Source organism: Oncorhynchus masou, chromosome 15 (assembly GCF_036934945.1).
Source record: "Oncorhynchus masou masou isolate Uvic2021 chromosome 15, UVic_Omas_1.1, whole genome shotgun sequence".
Taxonomy (NCBI): Eukaryota; Metazoa; Chordata; class Actinopteri; order Salmoniformes; family Salmonidae; genus Oncorhynchus; species Oncorhynchus masou.
Genome location: NC_088226.1, coordinates 35,944,107 through 35,964,737, shown reverse-complemented (window position 1 = coordinate 35,964,737; position 20,631 = coordinate 35,944,107). Strand labels below are relative to the sequence as shown.

Genomic DNA, 20,631 nt, shown 5'->3' with positions numbered 1-20,631 from the left:
TGGGCAACGGTCAAACATGTCCCCTCGGCATGTGATAGCGGTGCAAAGACGAGAGGGGAGACCAGGAGTGGCGAGGGACAGCGGCAGTCAAGGGGATGACTAAGGGTGTCAAACTGAGGCTGAGCTGACACAAACAAACATTAAGATAGAAAAAAAGAGCAGGAGACCTTTCACCGTTCTATCAATATAATTGTCTGCATCATTTGCAATCCCCCTTATATATTTTCTATAAATATAGCATTTTAAATACAAATACACAACAAAAAATTAAATTGTCCGATTACTCAGAATCTGCTTTTTTGGTCCTCCAATAATCGGCATTGAAAAATCCTAATCGGTCGACCTCTAGTTCAGAGGCCCATTATCACTCCTGTTCAAATGGCAAGTTGTGTTAGCTAATCCAAGTTTATAATTTTAAAAGGCTAATCATTAGAAAACCCTTTTGCTAATCATTAGAAAACCCTTTTGCAATTATGGTGGAATTGAGTATCTGGAACATCAGCATTTGTGGGTTTGACTACAGGCTCAAAATGGCCAGAAACAAATAACTTTCTTCCGAAAATCATCACTCCATTCTTGTTCTGAGAAATGAAGGCTATTCCATGTGAGAAACTGAAGATCTTGTAAGATCAGTTTAATCGCTTCTTTAAATCAGCACAACAGTTTTCAGCTGTGCTAACAATTGTAAAAGGGTTGTCTAATGATCAATTAGCCTTTTAAAATGATCAACTTGGATTAGCTAACACAACGTGTCATTGGAACACAGGAGCGATGGTTGCTGATAAATGGGCCTCTGTATGCCAACGTAAATATTCCATTTTTATTTTTTTTATCTGCCGTTTTTCAGCTACAATAGTCATTTACAAAATGAACAATATTTCTGATCATTTTAATGTTATTTAATGTGCTTTTCTTTCAAAAACAAGGAAATATCTAAGTGACCCCAAAATTTTGAACGGTAGTGGACATGTATTTTCCTTTCCATGGTAGCAAGATCTTGTCTAACTTTTTTTTATTTTGCTAACTTTCTATTAAAATGTATTGTAATGAGATTATTTCTTTCTTTCGGGATATGAATACTGAGTATGTCCACTTCACTGTCAGACCATTTTATTGGTAAACTACACAGTAATGTAAAAGTTGTATTTTTTTGTGATCCAATACATAATATAGTACACATTATAATTAGATTTTAATATCTAACATTTCAATGGTCATAATAAATAGATATGCCAATAGTGGACCACCTTGTTTACTCCTTGATAGGTTAAGAGTTTCTGAGAAGTAACCATTATTTACTATTTCACACGTAGGGTTACTATACATAACTTTAACCCATTGAAAAAGGTATTCTCCAAAATTGAAATATTCCATTTATATGTAAATTCCAGTCATACTTTATCAAAAGCATTTTCAAAGTCAGATATGATTACCAGGCCTGGTTTCACAGATTTTTCACAGTTTTCTGTTGTTTCCAGTACTTGTGTTATATTATCTTCAAGGTATCGTCCGTTTAAAAACCTGTCTGATTAGGATGAATCATATTCGACAATACCTTTTTAATTATATGCACTGTCCTAGAATTGTTGCATCACAACAATGAAGTGTAAGGGGCCTCCAATTTTTTAAATGGACTGAATCTTTATACTTACTACCTGGATCCTGTTTTAGTAATAGCGAAATCAGACCTTGTTGAGTATCTGATAATCTACCATTTTTATAGGAGTGGTTAAAACATGCTAATAACGAGTACATCAAAAAATATATCTTAACTGGTATGCCATCCAGCCTTGGAGTTTTCCTGGATGTAAAGGCTTTAATTGCATCAAGAAGTTCCTCCTGGCTTTCACACGAGTCTTTCCGTACAGCTGTTCATTTTTACATTGTTAATAGAAAAAAAACATTACAATTAACATTACAATTAACTTCGGACGATGCTGGGACAATTGTGCGCAGCCCTATTGAACTCCCAATCACAGCCGGTTGTGGTGCAGCCTGGAATTGAACCAGGGTCTGTGGTGATGTCTCTAGCACTGGGATGCAAAGCCTTAGACCGCTGCGCCACTCGGGAGCCCACTTAGATCATGTATATTCAGGTAGAAATAAGTTGTGAAGCAATTGCTCTCTATCCCGCTCAACACACATTATTCTGTCTCTTTAACGTAGCAGGCATAAAAGAAACACATACCAGACAAATAGGCATGCAATGGATTATGGTCATTATGGTCATTGTAATGTCACCATGGAAAGGCCAAGGCTCCATTCCACCAAAACAGGCTGAAATTTCTGCCAGTCTTTTCAAACAGCTCGTATACTCAAAAGGCATCATCATACTTTTCACAATATTATTCCAACCTCATAGTGTGGAAATATATATAGAACACAGGTAAATCACGTTTTTGGCTGCACTGGGCCTTTAAGGTAGTGTGTGTCCCAGTCTCACTACAGGCAGAGCTAAACCCCATCAGCAACAGACTAAACAAACCAATCAAACGTCAGCAGACCAACAACCAGTAAGTGGATGCTAATTACCCTAAAAGGCCCGGATAACCCCACCCTTACCCTAAGTCTCTCCCTCTCCCTTGGGCAGGGCAAAGTGAGCTGTGTCTGGGGTGTCATTGTGTCATTAGGTCACTGTGGGCAAGACAAACAGAGGACATGGCTGGCCGAGCGGCACGTAGGCACATGGACAGCCCAGTCTTATCACCTCCTTGCTGAGTCTTGCTCTCGCTTGGCCTGGTGGAATGTTTTGGTTAGAACCCACCGCTTCCTAATCAGCATTCCTCATCACCAGGGCTGACAGAGGGGTGAGAGGGGAGTTGTGGATCGCCACGGCAACCTGCAAGAAGAGCCACGCTGCTGCCGTTCAGGACTGAGACAGAGACCTGACACACAGCCCAAGGGCCAGGGGAGCTGAATGGACTTCCTTTTCAGAGGAGAACATCAGATCACATTGACTCAGTGTGACGACTCACTGTGGACATTGGTGCTTTATCTTCCTGCAGTGGTCCCAATGGTCTTAAACTAATAAGGGATAACTGCTGTATGTGATGGTAGCAACACAACATGCCTCTTCCAGTAAGACTGAGCAGTGAGCCCACCTCTTCACAGAAACAATAGGTTTACTGTTTACTCCCCCGATTGGTTGTTTATTGTGGAGCCTCTCTCTACTTAGCCTCTACCACAGTCTACACTAAATAACACTCCGTAAGACTACAGGCCCCTACAGGTTTTCCTCTCTACCTGGCCTGAATAACACTCTGTAAGACTACAGACCTCTACAGTTTTAACTACCTGGCCAGGACAAAACTCTAGGCCTTAGGTCATGTAATCAGGAAAAACTCCTGTCCATATGCATATTATAATAATAACAACTAGATTGCAATTGTACATGAAGTACTATTGATGGGACTTGCTTTAACTCTTAAAAGTATTTTGTGGTAATGGTAAATGTTTAAAGCAAAGCAGTTTTAAAGTATGTATGGTTTAGAAAAATGTTATAGTAGTGATACTGTTTGCAGTAGTAATGATGGGAACTGGTTATAGGTGAAAAAGTAGGTAGATGAAAAGTTAAAATAGCCTGAACATTTGAAAGTTGGTTTGTTGTATCTAGCTTGAACGGTTTAAGAGTTATTGTTGGTGGGTTATTTTATACTCATTTCTATAGTGATAGACTGTAAAACATGTTAAGACTTTGAAGTTAGGATAAAAAATTATTATTTTTTCACCTTTATTTTACTAGGCAAGTCAGTTAAGAACAAATTCTTATTTTCAATGACGGCCTAGGAACAGTGGGTTAACTGCCTGTTCAGGGGCAGAACAACAGATTTGTACCTTGGCAGCTCGGGGGTTTGAACTTGCAACCTATTATTTTACTCAAATACTTATGGTTATAGTTGATAAAAGTTTTACAGATTTTGAAGTTAGGATAGCCTGAACATTTGAAAGCTGGTTTGGTGTATGTAGCTCGAACAATTTAAGAGTTACTGTTGTTGGGTTAAAGTATTCAAATGTATATAGTTATTAGTTCATAAAAGTTTTCATGAATTTTAAGTTAGGATAGCCTGAACATGTGAAAGTGTTGCAATTATTGTTGGTAGTAATTATATGCATGTACATTTACGTAGATATAATTTATAGCACAGACCTGAGCTAGACCAGAGCTAGTGCGAGGCACAGCTAGCTAGCTACATCCAGGACCAGAGCTAGTGCAGACCAGAGCAATAGTTGTGATCAGTAGTTTTGCGGTCAGTAGTTGTGGTTCAATAGTTGTGGTCAGCAGTTGTGTGGTCAGTAGCTGTGGTCAGTAATTGTGGTGGTCAATAGTTTTGTGGTCAGTAGTTGTGTGTTTGTGGTCAGTAGTTATGGTGATTAGAAGTGTGGTCAATAGTTGTGTGGTCAGAATATATGTGCTTGTGGTCAGTAGTTGTGTGGTTGTGGTCAGTAGATGTGGTCAGCAGTTGTGTGGCTGTGGTCAGTAATTGTGGTAAGTAGTTGAGTGGTCAGTAGTGGTGTGTTCAGAAGTTATGTGGTTGGGGTCAGAAGTTATGTGGTTGGGGTCAGAAGTTATGTGGTTGTGGTCAGTAGTTGTGTGGTTGGGCTCAGTAGTTATGCCTAGGTGGTTGTGGTCAGTAATGGTGGTGGTCAGTAGTTATGGTGATTTAGTTGTGTTGGAAGAACTTGTGGTTGTGGTCAGTATTTGTGTGGTTGTAGTCAATAGTAGTGGTCAGTAGTTGTGTGGTTGTAGTCAATAGTAGTGGTCAGTTGTTGTGTGGTTGTGGTCCGTAGTTGTGATGTGATCGGTAATTGTTTGGTCAGAAGTTGTGTGGTTGTGGTCAGTATTTGTGTGAATGTAGTCAGTAGATGTGTGGTTGTAGTCAGTAATTGTGGTGGTCAGTAGTTATGTGGTCATAAGATGTGTTGTTGTGGTTAGTAGTTGTGTGGTTGTGATCATGAGATGTGGTGAGCAATTGTGTGGTTGTGGTCAGTAAATGTGGTCAGTAGTTGTGCGGTTGCATTTAAAAGTTGTGTTGTCAATAGTTGTGTAGTTGTGGTCCCCAAATGTGTTCAGTGGTTGTGTGGTTCTGATCATAAGTTGTGTGATCAGTAGTTGTGTGCTTGTGGTCAGCAGTTGTGTAGTTGTGGTCAGTAGTTGTGGTCAGTAGCTTTGTGGTTGTGGTCAACAGTTGTGGTCAGTAGTTTTGTGGTTGTGATCAGTAGTTGTGTGGTTATGGTCAGAAGTTGTGTGGTTGTGGTTAGTAGTTGTGTGGCTATGGTCACTAAATGTGGTCAGCAGTTGTGTGGTTGTGGTCAGTAGTTGTGGTTCCTAGATGTGGACAGCAGTAGTGTGGTTGTGGTCAGAAGTTGTGTGGCTATGGTCAGCAGTTGTGTGGTCAGATGATGAGTGGTTGTGGTCAGACATTGTGTGGTTGGGGTCAAAAGTTATGTGATTGTGGTCAGTTAGATTTGTTGCCATTGAAATGTACCTGACTAAAAGGTGAGCCACTTTCGTGGTACCGGTTATCCTGAGTTGAACTCAGAGTTGACCAAAGTTACCTCCTCAAGCCTGATTCATAGTATAGGGCACAGTAGAACCAGTTCAGTGGCAAATCTGATGACGGTGACATCTCAGTTTACACTCAGCCTTGTTTTTTTCTCTGCTCCACAGTTTAACACACATACACACACCGAGTGGAAAAGATTAGTTAGTCACCAGTGTGTGTGACGCTCCGTGGTCTGGTCTGCAGCCTGAACTAATGAGGTGATGTCAACACCAACCCAAAGTGTTCCTCTTACTCAGAACCTATTAGCACGTCCACAGGGGACAGGTCTGTATAAACATACAGCATTACTCACTCCACTATCAGATCCCATCTTTAAACATACATATACAATACACTGCCTGCTCTGATGAGCTAGTTTCCCCAAAACCTCAAAATGGAGTTAGCAACTGACGTGATTTGAGGACGTTTCAAAGGAGATTCAAAAGTGAAAAAGTTATGGAATTATAATCAGGAAAGAGTGTGATATTTGTCCAGGCATAGCAGGCCATCACCACTAGGCTAAAAGTAGAAAGTTACAGCTCTAAGCATAATGCAATTATATATGGGATGGCGTTTCAGAAATGATCCATAAACGATCACACTTTCATAACCATATCAATCTCTTTCTCTCCTCTGTAAGTCTCTTGTTCCGACTGGCCACCCACGAGGAAGCTAATATGGGTTTTGCTTACGCAGTGAAGTACTCAGCAGCCTAAAAACCTAATGTAGGGTGTGAGCTCCTCCGAGTCCAAGACTATTCTGACCTGGCCCCCTTTTCAGGCCCCAATGGCTGGTCTCCATGGAGATATGGAGTCCTATAATTCCTAGGTCACCTGGCAGGAGCCCTGGTGCTATTGGGGTGAGTCCAATTGTAGGACTGCTGACTGGTGCTATAATACTGTGGTGCTCCGCAATGTTGTTCTGTGCTATGATGCAAGGTGCATCTGTGCTATGTTGTTCTGTGCTATGATGCATCTGTGCTATGCCATACCGTGCACTGTTGCGTGGTGAGGTCCCTTATGGAGCCAATAGAGAGAACGTGAATATTGGGCACTCCTACACATAGCACACACAAACAACCACACACACCAAAGGCCGGAACATCATGTCGGAGCTTCCCTCCAGCGAATAAAAGCAGGAGATATCAGAGGGACACACACATAAACCCTCCTGCGCAGCCCTACAGTCGTGCTCGTCAGCGAGTTACTTCACACCAGCTGAAATGTGTCACATAATAAAGCACATGTTCTCCCACCCTGACTCCATACGCAGAGCCTCGGGTCACCACCACACTACTGAAACAGTGCACCTCGCTGCCTCACACCACTCCACCTGCCTCTGCCTCATACAGGCATGCCATGGGGAGACCCGGGGAAATGACTCAGCTATGACATTTACAGACTAACGCATGAGTTTGAAGTCCACTTGAAAAGTCCGGGTTACAAGAGGAAGACTAACAGCCTCTGTACAGTACAGGCACGCCTGTAGAGTAAAGGCACAAATCTACACACACAGACCAACCTGAGTGATGCCCTAGGATCTACCATTCCTCTTCCAGAATCAACTGCTTCAACCATTAGGGCCCTATCAAATCTGCGACATGGAGAACACGGACGGAATCACCGAATGCATACATTAACATGGAATAAAACAATATTCAAAAGTCTTGTAGTAGATGGAAAGGGTTTCGCAAAAACCTTATCAATTAAATGTTAACTACAAAGTAGCCTATGCTTACCTGGCAGAAGGAAATCATGATTATTGCATCATCTAGTGGGCGCTAACCAAGGTTGCCAGGTGCACGGTGTTTCCTCCGACACATTGGTGTGGCTGGCTTCGGGTTGGATGCGCGCTGTGTTAAGAAGCAGTGCAGCTTGGTTGGGTTGTGTATCGGAGGACGCATGACTTTCAACATTCGTCTCTCCCAAGCCCGTACGGGAGTTGTAGCGATGAGACAAGATAGTAGCTACTAACAATTGGATACCACAAAATTGGGGAGAATTTATTATTATTATTATTATTATTTAAAGATCATGAAAGGACATCAACCACCCGAGCCACGGCCTGTTCACCCCACTACCATCCAGAAGGCGAGGTCAGTACAAGTGCATCAAAGCTGGTACCGAGAGACTGAAAAACAGCTTCTATCTCAAGGCCATCAGACTGTTAAATAGCCATCACTAGCAGGCTACCACCCGGTTGCTCAAACCTGCACCTTAGAGGCTGCTGCCCTACATACATAGACATGGAATCACTGTCCACTTTATTAATGGAGCACTAGTCACTTTAATAATGTTTACATACTGCTTTACTCATCTCATATATACTGTATTCTAGTTCATGCCATTCCCAACAATGCTGGTCCTAATATTTATATATTTCTTAATTCCATTCTTTTACTTTTAGATTTGTGTATTGTTAGATACTACTGCACTGTTGGAACTAGGAACACAAGCATTTCGCAACACCCGCAATAACATCTGCTAAATATGTGTATGTGACCAATAAAAATTAGATTTGAACACTGCTAAACAAAAGCAAGCGTCTTGCTAGGTGCACACTGGAATTAAAGGGTAACTACAGCAAAAAATCTACATTTCTCAAATTTTTCCCAGACTTCAAAAGTGGTCTCATGACGTGGTTTAAGCATTGTTGCGGACTGAGAACATCCAAACTAGTAGTTTGTCTATTTGAGAGTGAAAACTTGGATAAAAAAGAGGGAGGGAAACAGAATTTTGGAAACAAACACAAACGTAATCAGGCCAAAAATAAAACTGATTTTATAGGGCCCAAATTCCTTCTACCAACCAGAGATGGATAATTCATGGTTGATGACTCCCGCAGGTGTGTTTGTTCATCCGTGCGTACTTGTATGGGTGCATCATCCCTGCATCAGCAGCTCGGGTGTTATCCCCTGCTATTTATGCTCCGGTATTCAGACACCGTTCTAATGACGTCATAAAGACAGGTCTGAACAGGCTCTGACTAGGACACAAAACACAAACATCCCTTTTTCTATCTCTCTCACAGTCAGGCAGTGGTGTGATGGTGACTATGTCACAAATGGCACCCTATTCCCTACATAGCGCACTACTTTTGACCAAAGCCCTGTGGGCCCTGGTCAAAAGTAGTGCACTACATATGGAATACGGTGCCATTTGGGTTGCAGACGGTGTGGTGTAGGTGTCAGACCTTTGTGTAGAGTAAAGCTCTAGGATCAGTCTGTTTATGCTGCAGGGTTTAACTGTGCAACACAGGACAGAAGACGGGAGGGAAGGAGGCATTTTCCCAGGCTTCATTCCCAGGCAAGCACACCCAAAACTCACACCCCACCCGGTCTGCTTGGCGCTCCGCTCCCTCACAATTTCCCATCCTCAACCCTGCCTTGAACTCTCCATGGCTCTCCCTGGCTGGTAGACTGAGTCCTCTTCTCACATTCAGACTTGGGTTCAAATACAATTCAAAATCATTTTGAATATATTTAAAATACTGCGCTTGACTGAGCTTGCCTGGCTTAATGGATAAAGAAAATATTCCCAAAACAGCAAAACCTGCCCATCTGGCAGGGTAGAGCAAAGATTTCAAATAGTATTTAAAATGAGGTCTGCTCATATACCATAAGCTAATGGGACATGAACATCATGTGTTGCCTAATATAATACGCAGAGGGAACCACAGTTTGGTGTTGAACATCCTGTTGTTTTTGTTGATACTAGGGCTGTGACAGTCATGGAATTTTGGATGACAGTTACTGGCCAGCCAAATGATCGCGTTCTACTCGAATAGTACATTTTCTCCTTTCCTCTACTCCTGACCACATGTGTTGCCATAGAAATAGAATGAATAGGATGCCCTTCCCCATTCAAGTCAATGATGGCATAATGGGTGGACTGGCAGCCAATGTACCAATAGGAGCAGAGCAGGAAATAGAAGCGGGACAGGTACATATCAATATGTGCTGTGATGTGTTGATTCAACTCACCTGAAATCACAAAAAATACATTCCATTGCATGAGCCACATCAGATAACATCAGTTGAATGAACATTCTATATTACCATGGAAATGATTGCGTCATAGAGTGTGGCTTGAGAACGCTCATAACAATGGCGCAACGCGAACAAGTGGCGGAGTTGCAATCTATGAATAGGATCTTTATGGTTAGAAGTTCCAAGCCCATTCTATTAATTGTTTGCTACAACACTTTGCTTGCTTCGGCAAGGGGCAACAACGTTGAATGATGTTGCTAAGAGTCCATAATAAATCGCAGAAACGGACTCAACCGCACGAATGCCTCGCCGTCCCATCTACGGTCAGCTGTGATTCCTTTTTATGACGGTCTTCATCCGTAACCATCGGTTACACGGTTATACAGTAATTGTGCCACCCCTAATTGATGCCCATTTCAAACTCCTCTTTCTATCAGAGGCCCGGCCAGAGAGCTGACAGTATGAACTCCAGCCACTTTAATAATGGGAAATGATGGGAATTGATGTAAAATATATCACTAGCCACTTTAAACAATGCTACTTAATATAATGTTTACATACCCTACATTATTCATCTCATATGTATACATTTATACTGTACTCTATATCATCTACTGCATCTTTATGTAATACATGTATCACTAGACACTTTAAACTATACCACTTTGTTTACATACTCATCTCATATGTATATACTGTACTCGATACCATCTACTGCATCTTGCCTATGCCGCTCTGTACCATCACTCATTCATATATCTTTATGTACATATTCTTTATCCCTTTACACTTGTGTGTATAAGGTAGTAGTTTTGGAATTGTTAGTTAGATTACTCGTTGGTTATTACTGCATTGTCGGAACTAGAAGCACAAGCATTTCGCTACACTCGCATTAACATCTGCTATGTGTATGTGACAAATAAACATTGATTTGATTTGATTTGATGAGCGACCATGCCAAGACCATGTCTGATTTACAAGGGTATGGAAGAGGAGCAGGGACACTAGTTAAACATTAGGACTAGTATGACTGGTCATGATGCATAGTCAAGTGGGCCAGTGTGTTACAGAGAGGAATGAGAGGCCTATGTGTACCAGATTCCTGTTACGATAAAAGAGACGACATACACACACACACACACACACACACACACACACACACACACACACACACACACACACACACACACACACACACACACACGTCAGATGATAACTGTCAAAACCCTCGGAGTTGCGAAAGATACAGTGTAAGCGTCTGTTGAACCTGCTATGACATTTCAATCTGACACTCCGAAGCAGGCCCTGACTCAACAGATCTTATGTGATCCACTCAGGCTAATCGATCAGACCGGCTGTCGTCGAGCGAGCTAACTGTAGCTAATTTCCAAAATGGAAATCAAGATTGTTCAATGGTCAGACAGACAGACGTCTCAAATCAACCACCTTAGCCCAAATCGACCTCACTAAATGACCACCGTTCGCACTGCCAAAAGACAATTACTCAACCCTTTCAGAAAAATGTTGGTTCTGGTTTTCTTCCTTTTCTTTCCCTCTGTTCTAACGATGTTGTGCGATTCCAGAAGGCTTTTTCATGTGGTAGATCTCAGGGTTGCGTAATAAACATTGACCAGCTGCTAAATTCTCTCAAAGTGGGCATGTGTGTGGAGAGTTAGCCAGGCCAGGAGAGGAGGGCCGTGGTGGTTATGATGCCTGCCAAGGGGCTCAGAGTGGAGCCAGGCTGCGTCAGGGACCTCTTAGCTCTGGTGCGCCACTCGACTCTTAGTCCTCATTAAAAACTCCCTCGGTAATCAGATAAATGAGAGAAAGATGTAGGGGGGAGGGGGGCGGAGGACTTCAACCCATGACATCCATCTGTCTCATGTCTGTCTGTCCTGGGAACAGAGTCTATACATTACCCAAAAACTCTTAAGTATCTACCCCGAATTAAGATGTCCGCAGAAAGACTGGGTGTTAGCTATGATATGACACTTTGAGTTTGAAAACGTCTATTTTGACGTGATGAACTAGAGTGATGGGTCCTTGATCTGTACAATACAGAAATGCATAATTATGAATGTCATTCTCTTCGTGGTGATGTATCCTGAGGTACACAAAGGTAGACAAAATGAATATTCTCCTTGGCATGTGCGGGTATTATTCTACTCACTAGCTATCGTTCCAATGAGTGCTGCCCCCAAACAAAACCACATTTGGTTGGTCCAGACTGGACTAAATCTGTACCAATAATAGTTTAACAAGTTAGCTCATCACTATAGAGCACAGTGGAGTCCAGTATAGCATAGCACAGTACAGTAAAGGTAAGAGTGGAGTAACAGTACAGCAGAGTATAGTACAGTAGAATACAGTGCAGTAAAGAAAAGTTAAGTAGAGAATAGTTCTATACAGTACAGTCCAGTAGAGTATATTACTGAACCCTACTTTTTTTTACTGTACCAACCATATACATCTATGTTTCACAAGTTTGGACATCACAGTACAGCTTATCAGAGCACAGTAAAAGTACAGTATAGTAAAGTAGAGCACAGTACAGTAGAGTATATTATACTGTACTATACTCATGTGTGCTCTACTGTACTGAACTACACTACTTTTCTTTACTATACTGCAACTGTGGTCTGTGACTATGATTTCTCATTGTGGTCAATTCAATTGCAGTAATTCTGATATTTTTCATGTCATTTGGTTAGAGAGATTGGTTTTAATCACTTAATAATTAATAAACAAAATTGTTTTCAGTAAAAACACTAATTGGTAGTTCTACCTTCATTTGTTACTTCTGTGAACTTTCATAATCCTCCCACCTCAAAAGGGAGAGAAATTAGAAAATATTGATCATCTCCAGCACCATCATATGTGAAAATGGCATGTTTATGTTTGCTAGTGAAAAGATTTCCAATGGCATCATCGGTGTGCATCATGTGATTTTAATTGTCCACTAATTGGTTGGTGATGTCATTGGAAACACTTATCTTCCTCTATATTTTTTTACTACAAGACATCTATATCTAGTGGTCAGAACCTGTTATTATCAGGATGTAGGATGGGATATAAACCTAACAACTTCAATTACATTTCTTTCTCCCAAAAACCTTCTCAATTAAATGTTTGTTGATATCATGATTATTTGCATCGATCCAGTGGGTATTTGTTTTGCTAACTCTACCATCACATATGCAGTACAAAAACATCACTAAACAACAGCCACTTCCTAAGTGCACACTGGAGTTAAAGGGTAACTACACCAACAACAACAAAAAATCCAGACCTCAAAAGTGGTCTACTGATGAGGTTTAAGCATTGAATGGGCTTAAAATATCCCATTTGTTTTTCTATAAAAAAATTGGGAAAATGGAAACCTGGAAATTAATTTGGGAGAATACAAAACAGAGTCAGGCGAAAAAAAAAGGATCATATTTTATAAGGCCCTATGGGTGTCATGGCTTGCTGGAATGAAATGCAGCGATCCGACAAAAATATTTGTAATGTTTCCAATGAACTACTGTATGTGTTTAGAAAAACAAACAAAAATCCTGAGCTTTCTTATACAGTGCATTCAGAACCCTTGATTTTTGCCAAATTGTTTGTTATGTTATAGCCTTATTTCAAATTGGATTAAATCTCATTTTTTTTACCTCGCCTATCTACACACAATACCCCACAATGACAAAGCAAAAACAGGTTAATAGACTTTTTTTCAAAAGTATTTTTTTAAAATCATAATCACATTTACATAAGTATTCAGACCCTTTGCTCTGTACTTTGTTGAAGCACCTTTGGCAGCGATTACAGCCTTTTTGGGTATGACGCTACAAGCTTGGCACACCTGTATTTTGGGAGTTTTCCCCATTCTTCTCTGCAGATCCTCTCAAGCTCTGTCAGGTTGGATGGGGAGTGTCACTGCACAGCTATTTTCAGGTCTTTCCAGAGATGTTTGATCGAATTCAAGTCCGGGCTCTGGCTGGGCCACTCAATGACATTCAGATACTTGTCCCGAAGCCACACCTGCGTTGTCTTGGCTGTGTGCTTTGGGTCATGGTCCTGTTGGAAGGTGAACCTTTGCCCCAGTCTGAGGTCCTGAGCACTCTGGAGCAGGTTTTCATCAAGGATCTCTCTGTACTTTGCTCCGTTCATCTTTCCCTCAATCCTGACAACTCTCCCGGTCACTGCCTCTAAAAAACATCCCCACAGCATGATACTGCCACCACCATGCTAGATATAGGACAGACAGTTCAAACCCTTGAAGTGGGTCTGAAGTGTCTGACAAGCTTTATCTGCCCTTAATCTTGTTCTGAACACCTCCAAAATGAAGGTCGTGTGGTTTGGTAAGAAGAATGCCCCTCTCCCCACAGGTGTGATTACTACCTCTGAGGGTTTAGAGCTTGAGGTAGTCACCTCCTACAAGTGCTTGGTAGTATTTCTAGACGGTACACTGTCCATCTCTCAGCACATATCAAATGTGCAGGTTAAAGTTAAATATAGACCTGGTTTCCTCTATAGTAATCGCTCCTCATTCACTCCAGCTGCCAAACTAACCCTGATTCAGATGACCATCCTACCCATGCTAGATTACGGAGACATAATTTATAGATCGACAGGTAAGGGGGCTTTCGAGCGGCTAGATGTTCTTTACCATTCGGCTCTCAGATTTGCCACCAATGCTCCTTATAGGACACATCACTGCACTCTATACTCTTCTCTAAACTGGACATCTCTGTATACCCATCGCAAGACCCACTGGTTGATGCGTATTTATACAACCCTTAGGCCTCACTCCCCCCTATCTGAGATATCTACTGCAACCCTCATCCTCCACAACACCCGTTTTGCCAGTCACATTCTGTTAAAGGTCCCCAAAGCACACACATCCCTGGGTCGCCCCTCTTTTCAGTTCGCTGCAGCTAGCGACTGGAACGAACTGCAACAAGAACTCAAACTGGACAGTTTTATCTCAATCTCTTCATTCAAAGAATCAATCATGGACACTCTTACTGACAGTTGTGGCTGCGTTGCGTGATGTATTGGTGTCTCTACCTTCTTGCCCTTTGTGCTGTTGTCTGTGCCCAATGTTTGTACCCTGGTTTGTGCTGCTACCATGTTGTGTTGCTACAATGTTATTGTCATGTTGTTGTCATGTTGCTGCCATGCTATGTTGTTGTCTTAGGTCTCTCTTTATGTAGTGCTGTGTTATCTCTTGTTGTGATGTGTGTTTTGTCCTATACTTTTATTTAATGTATTTTTAATCCCAGCCCCTGTCCCCGCAGGAGGCCTTTTGATAGGCCGTCATTGTAAATAATTATTTGTTCTTAACTGACTTGCCTAATTAAATAAAAGTTCAATAAAAAAATTACCACACCCCCTCGGGCCTTGTGGCTTAAAAATAGCCTGACCTTATAATATAGACCTTCCAATAATAACTATATAGATAGTGATTTTTTTGTTCTTTGTAGGGAAGGGGATATTCAAATATACATTTTTATATATTATGCAAATGTTGATTTACACTGTAACATTAGTCACATGTTACAATATAGACTCGTTTGATCCAGTGTAGTTATTGCTGCATCACAAGTTCAAAAAAACATGTTTAGAAAATGTAAGATCAGATGTTAATATTAATATTCTGTAGCAAAAGTATAGAGGAAAGTTAGTAACGTGTTTCAGGAGGTTACAGTGTTATGTAGCTATCTGTTGACGTTATAATTTAAGATCTTATTTTATGCTCCTAATAGCCTCCCTCTTCTGTCTTGCGCCCCTCATAATCACCATGGTTCATCCGACTCATATTGAAACTTTCAAAGATCTTCGACGGTCGAGAAGAAACAATAGCATTTTCACACCCAATCGTACACCGATTACGCAATAATTTATCACCAAGGATGCGCTTTCAAAACATCTCTACTCCACCTTCCAAAACAAATTCAAATTGTAACACGTGATGATATTCACCTGTGCGTCCGTCGGCTTCTCTCTGCAGTGTAAAATAGGTATTTTTTCGACAGAATTGCCATGTAGTTAGTTCAGTGACGGTGTCTCCGCATCATTAGAGTTGATATGCACATGTCGCTGTACTTGTCACGAGTGAAGCAGCACAGGGACATGTGTTGTGGTGAAGTCGGCTGGCTTTTCCAGTAGAGCTACACTGGATTCTCTGGGCGTTAAAACACAACGTTTCTGTAACAAAGTAAGGTTGGCAAATGCATTATGGCAATGGCTTTCAAAGTTTTTCAGCGGGGACCCATTTTTGTCGGGATGGTACTTTAGAATGCAGTGGAATATGGGAAATTCAAGAGGGTGCTACTAAATGAATGTCTACTTTGTTTTATTTAGCCTATGCCATTATACATTACATACCATTCAATTGTTCTCTACAATATTATCACCTGATTAAATCATAACGTTAGTTTGTGGTGTGACCGTTGCTAGTTTAGACCGCACAGCTATTTGTTATATCTAGACCATATTTCGTCTTTTGACCAATCAAACTCAACTTGATATCCTCGTCAGTATCGGCCGTACTGTAACCCCGACCAATCAACGTTGCGAGGGACCGTTTCTAAGGCAATTTAAAGGGAAAGATTCAGAAATAGCCATGAAAAGTGGAACAGATTTTTTTTCAGCGAGGGTGGATGTTAAAATTCAGTCTGTTAGCTTTGTAAATTAAGATACAGTACCAGTCAAACGTTTTGACACAACTACTCATTTAAGGGTTTTAATTTATTTGTACTATTTTCTACATTGTAGAATAATAGTGAAGACCTCAACACACAAATAACACATATGGAATCATGTAGTAACCAAAAAAAGTGTTAAACAAATCACATATATTTTATATTTGAGATTCTTCAAAGTAGCCACCCTTTGCCTTGATGACAGCTTTGCACACTCTTGGCATTCTCTAAACCAGCTTCTTAATAATACATTATAGTCCCACTAAACGCAAACCAGATGGATGGCGTATCGCTGCAGAATGCTGTGGTCGCCATTCTGGTTAAGTGTGTCTTGAATTCTAAATAAATCACTGACAGTGTCACCAGCAAAGCACCCCCACACCATCACACCAAGAAGAGACTTGCTTGGGCCAAGAAACAGAAGCAATGGACATTAGACTGGTGGAAATCTGTCTTTTGGTCTGATGAGCCCAAATTTGAGATTTTTGGTTCGAACCGCCATGTCCTTGTGAGACGCAGAGTAGGTGAACAGATGATCTCCCGCATGTGTGATTCCCACTGTGAAGCATGGAGGAGGAGATGTGGTGGTGCTTTGCTGGTGACATTGTCAGTGATATATCTCGAATTCAAGGCACACTTAACCAGCATGGCTACCACAGCATTCTGCAGCAATACGCCATCCATCTAGTTTGTGCTTAGTGGGACTATCATTTCTTTTCAACAAGACAATGACCCAACACACCTCCAGGCTGTGTAAGGGCTATTTGACCAAGAAGGAGTGTGATGGAGTGCTGAATCAGATGACCTGGCCTCCCCGATCATCTGACCTCAACCCAATTGAGATGGTTTGGAATGAGTTGGACCGCAGAGCGATGGAAAAGCAGCCAACAAGTGCTCAACACGTGGGAACTCCTTCAAGGCTGTTGAAAAAGCATTCCATGAGAAGCTGGTTGAGAGAATGCCAAGCGTGTGCAAAGCTGTCATCAAGGCTAGGAGTGGCTACTTTGAAAAATGTGTTTAACACTTTTTTGGTTACTACATGATTCCATATGTGTTATTTCATAGTTTTGATGTCTTCACTATTATTCTACAATGTAGAAAATAATACAAATAAAGAAAATGAGTGAGTAGGTGTGTCCTAATGTTTGACTGGTACTGTATGTATGTATATACAGTTGAAGTCAGAAGTTCACATACACTTAGGTTGGAGACATTAAGAACTTGTTTTTCAACCACTCCACAAATTTCTTGTTAACAAACTATAGTTTTGGCAAGTCGGTTAGGACATCTACTTTCTGCATGACACAAGTCATTTTTCCAACAATTGTTTACAGACAGATTATTTCACTTATAATTCACTGTATCACAATTAGAGGTCGACCGATTAATCGGAATGGCCGGTTAATTAGGGACGATTTCAAGTTTTCATAACAATCCGTAATCGGCATTTTTGAACACCAATCATGGCCGATTACATTGCACTCCACGAGGAGACTGCGTGGCAGGCTGACTACCTGTTATGCGAGTGCAGCAAGGAGCCAAGGTAAGGTGCTAGCTAGCATTAAATGTATCTTATAAAAAACAATCAATCTTAACATAATCATAACTACACATGGTTGATGATATTACCAGTTTATCTAGCTTGTCCTGTGTTGCATGTAATCGATGTGGTGCCTGTTAATTTATCATTCGCCAAACAAGTGATTTAACAAGAGCATTCGCGAAATAAGCACTGTCGTTGCACCAATGTGTACCTAACCATAAACATCAACTCCTTTCTTAAAATCAATACACAATTATATATTTTTAAACCTGCATATTTAGTTAATATTGCCTGCTAACATGAATTTCTTTTAACTAGGGAAATTGTGTCACTTCTCTTGCGTTCTGTGCAACAGAGTCAGGGTATATGCATCAGTTTGGGCTGCCTGGCTCGTTGCGAACTGTGAAGACTATTTCTTCCTAACAAAGACAGCCAACTTCGCAAAACAAGGGATGATTTAAAGCATCTTCGGGCTAGGGGGCAGTATTTTCACATCCGGATGAAAAGCGTGACCAAAGTAAACTGCCTGCTACTCAGGCCCAGAAGCTAGGATATGCATATAATTGGTATATTTAGATAGAAACACTCTAAAGTCTCTAAAACTGTTAAAATAATGTCTGTGAGTATAACAGAACTGATATGGCAGGCAAGAACCTGAGAAAAATCCATCCAGGAAAAAACAATTGAAGTCACTCTCTATTCAATGCGTTTTCTATGTGGATCTAGATTTCTGTGGCACTTACTTGCAATTCCTATCGCTTCCACTAGATGTCAACAGTCTTTAGAAATTGGTTGATGCTTTTCCTTTGAGAAATGAAGAAGTAGGGCTGTTCAGAACGAGGGTCCAGTCTAGTGTACTGTTGTGGTTGGGGCGCGCGACCTGAAAACTCGCTCCACTTTGTTTTCTTCCGGTATTGAACACATTTTATACCGTCTTAAATGTTTTCGATTATTTACGTAAAAGAATACCTAAAGTTATATTAGCAAAGTTGTTTGATATGTTTGGAACAAGTTTACAGGTAACTTATTAGATATTTTGTAATCACGTTGCGCGAGTTGGAAACAGTGTTTTTCTGGATCAAACGCGCCAAATAAATGTTGGATATATAACGACGGAATTTATCGAACAAAAGGACCATTTGTGATGTTTATGGGACATTTTGTAGTGCCAACAAAATAAGTTCTTCAAAGGTAAGGCGTGAATTATATCGTTTTTTTAAATGTTTTGTGTCTTACCTTGCGGGATGAAATATGATTGTCTGTGTTTGTTTGATGGGGTGCTGTCCTCAGATAATCGCATGGTTTGCTTTTGCCGTAAAGCCTTTTTGAAATCTGACACGTTGGCTGGATTAACAACAAGTGTATTAACCTCTTACACTTATGGTGGCGCTATTTCATTTTTGGAAGAAAAACGTTCCCGTTTTAAACAAGATATTTTGTCACAAAAAGATGCTTGACTATGCATATAATTGCTACTGTTCGAAAGAAAACACTCTGACGTGTCCAGAAATACAAATATCTTCTCTGTGCGTGCCCTTTAACGTGAGCTTCAGGCAAAACCAAGATGACTTGGCATCCAGGAAATGACAAGGATTTTTGAGGCTCTGTCTTTCATGATCTCCTTATATGGCTGTGAACGCAAGAGGAATGAGTCTGCCCTTTCTGTCGTTTCCCCAAGGTGTCTGCAGCATTGTGACGTATTTGTAGGCAGATCGTTGGAAGATTGACCATAAGAGACCACATTTACCACGTGTCCGCCCGGTGTCCTGCGCCGAAATTGGTGCGCAAAAGTCACCTGCCAGTATTTTTCCATGGGGCACAGAGAGAGAAGCAAGCTTCCACGAACTGCATGTCAATGAAGAGATATGTGAAAAAACACCTTGAGGATTGATTCCAAACAACGTTTGCCATGTTTCGGTCGATATTATGTAGTTAATCCGGAAAAAGTTTCACGTTGTAGGTGACTGCATTTTCGGTTCGTTTGGTAGCCAGGCGCAATGTAGAAAACGGAACGATTTCTCCTACACACAGACGCTTTCAGGAAACACTGCGCATTTGGTATGTGGCTGGGAGTCTCCTCATTGAAAACATCAGAAGCTCTTCAAAGGTAAATGATTTTATTTATTTGGTTATCTGGCTTTTGTGAAAATGTTGCGTGCTACATGCTACACAAAATGCTGTGCTAGCTTTGCATACTCTTACACAAATTAGTCAATTTCTATGGTTCAAAAGCATATTTTGAAAATCTGAGATGACAGTGTTGTTAAGAAAAGGCTAAGCTTGAGAGCAAACGCATTATTTTAATTTTATTTGCGATTTTCAGAAATCGTTAACGTTGCGTTATGCTAATGAGCCTGAGGCTTAGTCACAATCCCGGATCCGGGATGGGTGGGGAGTTTCAAGAGGTTAACAACAAGTGTAGCTTTCATTTGGTGTATTGCATGTGTGATTTCATGAAAGTTTAATATTTATAGTAATTTAATTTGAATTTGGCGCTCTGCTATTTCACCGGATGTCGTCGAGGGGTTCCGCTAGCGGAACGTCTAGCCGTAACAGATTTTAACAAAAGCGCATTTACGAAAAAAGCATAATCGTTGCACGAATGTACCTAACTGTAAACATCAATGCCTTTCTTAAAATCAATACACAGAAGTATATATTTTTAAACCTGCATATTTAGTTAAAAGAAATTCATGTTGGCAGGAAATATTAAACTAGGGAAATTGTGTCACTACTCTTGCGTTAATTGCACGCAGAGTCAGGGTATATGCAACAGTTTGGGCCGCCTGGCTCGTTGCGAACTAATTTACCAGAATTTTAAGTAATTATGACATAACATTGAAGGTTGTGCAATGTAACAAGAAT

At 40.9% G+C, this 20,631-nt stretch overlaps 1 protein-coding gene across 1 annotated transcript in view; it reads right to left on the bottom strand.

The window, feature by feature from the left end:
• The window catches only part of LOC135556186 (SH3-containing GRB2-like protein 3-interacting protein 1), a 107,589-nt gene extending 91,810 nt beyond the window's left edge, over positions 1–15,779 (bottom strand). Inside the window, 1 exon segment of the mRNA XM_064989180.1 lies at positions 15,502–15,779. The gene's annotated coding sequence lies outside the window, so the exon portion shown is untranslated.
• Between the last annotated feature and the right edge of the window lie 4,852 nt (positions 15,780–20,631).